The sequence below is a fragment of the Nothobranchius furzeri genome, chromosome 1 (assembly GCF_043380555.1).
Source record: "Nothobranchius furzeri strain GRZ-AD chromosome 1, NfurGRZ-RIMD1, whole genome shotgun sequence".
Lineage (NCBI taxonomy): Eukaryota > Metazoa > Chordata > Actinopteri > Cyprinodontiformes > Nothobranchiidae > Nothobranchius > Nothobranchius furzeri.
In genome coordinates, this window is record NC_091741.1 from 104877751 (window position 1) to 104884537 (window position 6787).

Genomic DNA, 6787 nt, shown 5'->3' on the forward strand with positions numbered 1-6787 from the left:
GTGGTCCCTCACACTCTCTATTGGACGCTCCTATAGATAAACCTTACATAAACAAGCGCGTGTACACACACAGGTGCTCACATGGTGCTCTCATAAGTATGGGCTTGGGCACGTTCAACACATGTCTTAAGACTATGGTGGGCACTCAATGCACTGTGGTATATTATCGTGTGACTGTTTAGTTAAACAATGATTGATTATATATTTCTTCATCAAGTTGACGCAGTGATAGCTTGATTTTGTTATATTGGTGTTGTGTCCCATTTTTTTGTTATGTTTTGCTTTTTTCTCGTCTCATTTTGCAGGTCTAGAAGCAGACTCTTGTTCATTATTGTTTATTTTTGTTGAATCCCCCCCCCCACCTAACCCCCTCTCTCCCCACCTTTTCTCTTTTCCTTTCTCTTTCACCTCTGTCTCCGTGTCTGGTCGAAATTACAAAGCATTCAAAAACAATAACAATAAAGTTTTAAATATCAGGTGCGACATTAAAAGCAGACTCTTTGATGCTCCACCTGAGACATTAAAAGCAGATGCTCTGATGCTCCACCTGAGAGTAAAACTGTAAGGCTTGTTACCAGCATTCAGACATCAATTCTGCTTGCTTCACAGCCAGACAGGACACGTTAAAAAAAAAAAAAAAAAAAAAAAAAAAAAAAAAAAAAAAAAAAAAATTACGTTTCTGACTCTATGCTGTTAACAACGGGCCTTGTGCTGCGTTCACTGTACCTCAGAAGAAAATACACCACGAGGACCTGCCATGTTCAACATCAAAATTGGATTAAAAATATTTGACTTCAAGGTGTTCCAGGTGGTTTTTCCTCCTCTGGATTCGGAATCTCTGCGTTCAAAGGGAACGCACCATCAACACGTGGGAAGAATCAAACCTGAAAGCATTAGCCACAGTGGTTCTTTATTAATGCGGTTTGGTTTTTGACTTGCATTTGGGCTGATTGTTGCTCTTTGTGACCCAAGGTCTATAACCTTTCTTGTCTTTTGACGAGCAGGTCAGAAAATTAATTCACACATTTGAAAAGTGAATTAATGAAAAGATAACTGGTGCTCGAGGTAGAGCCGTGTTCCTTACCCCAGCATGGTTCCTCCATTCAATTTGTTTAATAATTATTTATTCTAAAAAACTATTTAAACAGCAAGACTGTCCTCGTGTTAATGAGAACATGCTGGAGGTAACCGCTGCAGCTGGGTACGAGTGAGGACAACTGGAACGGGACAGGGTTCTGAGGACCACAGCTCACCACAACATGTGGGGAAAAAAGAACAATGAACCTGTTCAACGTGTTTGATTATTGAATTGTGCACAAACATGGGTTACACCACTGTTATCAATACTGTCTGTGATGGGTTCAAATGGGAGATGGACCCCCTGGAAGGCAGGTGTGGTGGGAGCTCCGTGCTTTAAAGACAGAAGAACAGGTGGTGGCTTTCATGAAGAACTTAGCAAGCCATCACACTTTTAAATCTGATGTGGACGTTGTTGAGTCTCTCTTGTTTCTGGACACCAGTCTCACTCAGAACCTGAAGATGGACACCAGTCTCACTCAGAACCTGAAGATGGACACCAGTCTCACTCAGAACATGAAGATGGACACCAGTCTCACTCAGAACATGAAGATGGACACCAGTCTCACTCAGAACATGAAGATGGACACCAGTCTCACTCAGAACCTGAAGCTGGACACCAGTCTCACTCAGAACATGAAGATGGACACCAGTCTCACTCAGAACATGAAGATGGACACCAGTCTCACTCAGAACCTGAAGATGGACACTAGTCTCACTTAGGACCTGAAGCTGGACACCAGTCTCACTCAGAACCTGAAGATGGACACCAGTCTCACTCAGAACCTGAAGCTGGACACCAGTCTCACTCAGAACCTGAAGATGGACACCAGTCTCACTCACAACCTGAAGATGGACACCAGTCTCACTCAGAACCTGAAGATGGACACCAGTCTCACTCAGAACCTGAAGATGGACACCAGTCTCACTCAGAACCTGAAGATGGACACCAGTCTCACTCAGAACCTGTAGATGGACACCAGTCTCACTCAGAACCTGAAGCTGGACACCAGTCTCACTCAGAACCTGAAGATGGACACCAGTCTCTCTCAGAACCTGAAGATGGACACCAGTCTCACTAAGAACCTGAAGATGGACACCAGTCTCACTTAGAACCTGAAGATGGACACCAGTCTCACTCAGAACCTGAAGATGGACACCAGTCTCACTCAGAACATGAAGATGGACACCAGTCTCACTCAGAACATGAAGATGGACACCAGTCTCACTCAGAACCTGAAGATGGACACCAGTCTCACTCAGAACCTGAAGATGGACACCAGTCTCACTTAGGACCAGAAGCTGGACACCAGTCTCACTAAGAACCTGAAGATGGACACCAGTCTCACTTAGAACCTGAAGATGGACACCAGTCTCTCTCAGAACCTGAAGATGGACACTAGTCTCACTCAGAACCTGAAGATGGACACCAGTCTCACTCAGAACATGAAGATGGACACCAGTCTCACTCAGAACCTGAAGATGGACACCAGTCTCACTCAGAACCTGAAGATGGACACTAGTCTCACTCAGAACATGAAGATGGACACCAGTCTCACTCAGAACATGAAGATGGACACCAGTCTCACTCAGAACATGAAGATGGACACCAGTCTCACTCAGAACCTGAAGATGGACACCAGTCTCACTCAGAACCTGAAGATGGACACTAGTCTCACTTAGGACCTGAAGCTGGACACCAGTCTCACTCAGAACCTGAAGATGGACACCAGTCTCACTTAGAACCTGAAGATGGACACCAGTCTCACTCAGAACCTGAAGATGGACACCAGTCTCACTCAGAACCTGAAGATGGACACTAGTCTCACTTAGAACCTGAAGATGGACACCAGTCTCACTTAGAACCTGAAGATGGACACCAGTCTCACTCAGAACATGAAGATGGACACCAGTCTCACTCAGAACCTGAAGATGGACACCAGTCTCACTCAGAACCTGAAGATGGACACCAGTCTCACTCAGAACCTGAAGATGGACACTAGTCTCACTTAGGACCTGAAGCTGGACACCAGTCTCACTCAGAACCTGAAGATGGACACCAGTCTCACTTAGAACCTGAAGATGGACACCAGTCTCACTCAGAACATGAAGATGGACACCAGTCTCACTCAGAACCTGAAGATGGACACTAGTCTCACTTAGGACCTGAAGCTGGAGCTGGACATCAACTGGGCAAATAAACAAAAGTAGAAGGAAAATAGAGAAGAAGTCCTGTGGACAGGCGTGGAACTGGCAGGAGCATCATTTAGAAAACTTGCTTACAAACAAAACAAGTCTGGAAGATCCTGTAGTCTGAATCTCAGCTGTGGTACTGAAGCAGCCTGCGAGTGGATGAGTTGATTGTTGATAAAAGAACAAGTGATACCCAGTCCATGAAGATATGATGTGGAGAAGCCGTGGATCTAGTCCAGGTGTCTGAGCTCCTCACCCTTTCACCCCTCCGTGTGTCCCAACAGACCATGCCAGTAGCTTTACAGGGCGGACTCCTGGATTCAGTCATTCAAAGGCAAAACACCCTTTGTGTATGACATGTGCTACATAAATCAGGCTGCGTCGGTAAAAAAGAAACCAAAATTGTCTCACAAGTAAGTTCATGGATTTCTCCTGGCTGTTGCAGGAGAAAACTGGTGTTAAAACTCACCTGCATGAGCAAACCTGGAAGTTTACTTGTTGCTGACGGAGGCCAAAGGGCAAAAGGTGACGTTATAATAAAGCCTCACGTCCCAACCACGTACTGCGTTTCTACTTTCTGCTAACAGCATCAGCTAAAGCAAGCACCATTCCAACGCCATTAGCCTTAAGTGGGAGTGGGTAATAAAGTCTTTTGTGTCTGGGATGAAAGAAGTCGACAAAGATGAGCTCCCTGCAGTTATTTAGGAAGGTCTGCCAAAACAATAAATACAACAAATTGGCTTCATGATGAAGAACAAGGAAAGATGCATGTTTGAAGGCAGAACAAATGTTGCTGTTAAATGTTCTACTGCAACAGGAAGACACGAGGAAACCACCACTGCCGCTCTCCACACGTCTGTCTTCAGGAATATGATCATAACGTAGAGGGAAAGGCAGGAAAAGGGCCAATCAGCTGAAAGGAAGTACTTTTTATGTCAGTCAGTTTAACACAATCCTGTGTTTATGGCACAAACACCATACCCGCCCGTTTCTGCCTAAGTCTGGAAGCTGTGTTAGTCATTTTCTAAGTAAACTTTGAGATTCATGAATAAACACTAATGGGAGAATGCAAACGGATCCCGGTGTATGCAGAAAACGGTGGGTTTCCCTGCTCGGCCGAGTCGAGTCTCAGACCTGTCCAGGTTAGAAAGCTGAGTTGTTTGTTCGTCCTTCCTCAAATAGAAGTGAAGTATCTGAAAGAAAATGCAACTGATGAAAGTGGTGCACAGGTGAGACTATTCTTCAGGTGTGTGAAGTAAACAGATGACCAATTAACCAGTAAATTCTGAGCATTCAGAAAAAATTCAGAGATATTGGGTTCACTCTGGAGAGGTAGACTTCTTCTGACTGATATAATGACCTAACAGGTAATCTGGGCCGCCACACGTTAAAACAAACCCAAAGTCAGTCCTATTTAGCTTCTGTTTTAGGTTTTATTTACAGTTCATTTCTGTTATTTGAGTCTTCTTCTGGCCTTCATACCCATCATTACCGCTCCACTAACTCCACATCCACAAGCTCGCATCACCACCGGCCCCGTAGCAATGCCACCATGACAGATAGAGCCTCAGAAACAGTAAAGCAGAAAGAGATTAGATCAGATGGTCAGAGGCGAGGAAGTTTAAAAGATGCATTAAAGGTGATGTGCAGGTGGAGAGTGTGGTGGCCTCCGCGAAATGACTCTGTGCTGCTGATTTAGCTGTTAGCGGACATCTAGCCATATTCATCTGGGCTAACTTCCTCTTCGTTTGTGTAAATCATGTTAATGGCTGCTGTTTGGGACTCCTATTCAGAGATATTTATCTGGATTCAGCTCTAATTACCTCCACTCTGTTTTTTACAGAGCAGTTAGTGTTTGCTGTTGGGTCTGTGCAGCACTTTTGTTGCTGTTTCCTATTCATCCTTCTTTATTTTTACAATTAGCTTTGATTAATGAGGTTATAATTAAAAGTGTCCAGACAAAAATAACTCTACTGCATTAATCTCCGATGCATCAACAACAGTTTAGAACAAACAGGGAGTGTAGCTCTGTTTTACTGAACTAATTGTATTCGGATGTGTTAATTGTTAATGTGTTATATCAGTTTTGTTTTAGCTGAGATGTTCTGGTGTGTTTATTGTGTATAACCGACTTGAACAGACCCAGCATTTACATGCTGCCGTCTTTGAGACAAGTCCCATGTGCTGCTGCTACTCTGCAGAGAAGTTGCTGTTTTCTTTTGTTAATCTCCAAAAATGAAAGTAAAACAAACCTCAGGGGGATCTTTTATGAACTGACTACAGAGACCTGGTGGACTGCTTTATTAGCCTGGCAAGCCATCCTATAGATGTGAATATATACCATACCAAGTTTATTTGTATAGCACATTTAAACACGGCATGAGAGCCGACCAAAGTGCTGAACAAACACACATAATAATAACAAACAAAAATAAAAACTAATTCCATTAAAATCGAGTAATTCAAATAGAAAAGGAAAAAGAGAATTAATTAGGCTGAATTAAAAGCCAGAGAGTAAACGTGAGTTTTTAAACGAGACTTAAAAAGGGAAAGAGAGGAAGAGAGTCTGATCGGGAGGGGCAAGTGGTTCCAGAGCTTCAGTGCACAAACTTAAAAGGTGCGCTCCCCGCGGGACTTACAGCGGGAGCTAGGGACATGAAGAAGGTGCTGGTCAGCTGATCGGAGGGATCGTTTAGGGACATAAGGGTGAATCAGCTCAGACAAGTAGCCAGGTGCTAAGTTATTGAGGGATTTGAACACAAAAACCAGGATCTTAAACTCTACCCGGAGATGGATGGGGAGCCAATAGAGATTTTCCAAAACAGGTGTGATGTGTTCTCGTTGCCTGGTGCCAGTCAGGAATCGAGCTGCTATGTTCTGCACTAGCTGAAGGCGAGCAAGAGTGGAGGAGGAGATACCATGTAGCACTGAGTTAGAGTAGTCGAGACGGAAGGTAATGAAGGCATGGACAACTAAATGGAGATTATGCCTTTTTAAAATGGGCTTAACTTTAGAGAGATGCCTCAGGTGGTAAAAACAGGCTTTTTTAGGCATTTTTAGGTTAGCATCCATCACGACCCCTAAGTTTGTGATATGGGTTTTCAACCCACTTGAAATAAAAGGAAGGGTCATTTGGGTGCTTGGAGAAGTCTTAGGTCTGAAAATGATAGCCTCCGTCTTAGCATCATTCAGCAGGAGAAAGTTTTCAGACAGACAGCTCTTCACATCATTCAGGCATTCAACAATGGACTGTAAGGAGTCATTAGGCTTCACAGAGGCATATAATTGACAATCGTCTGCATATAAATGGTATTCAACGTGGTAGTTTTTTTTTAAAATGTCACCCAGGGGAAAATATATCAGTTAAATAAAAGGGGTCTAAGAATAGAGCCCTGAGGTACACCACAAGTCAAAGCTGCAGAGGGGGAAGCAGCACTACCCATCATAACATTAAAGCTGCGATCACGGAAGTAGGATCTAAACCATCCTAAGGCCGTCCCCTGGATGACAGCCAGCT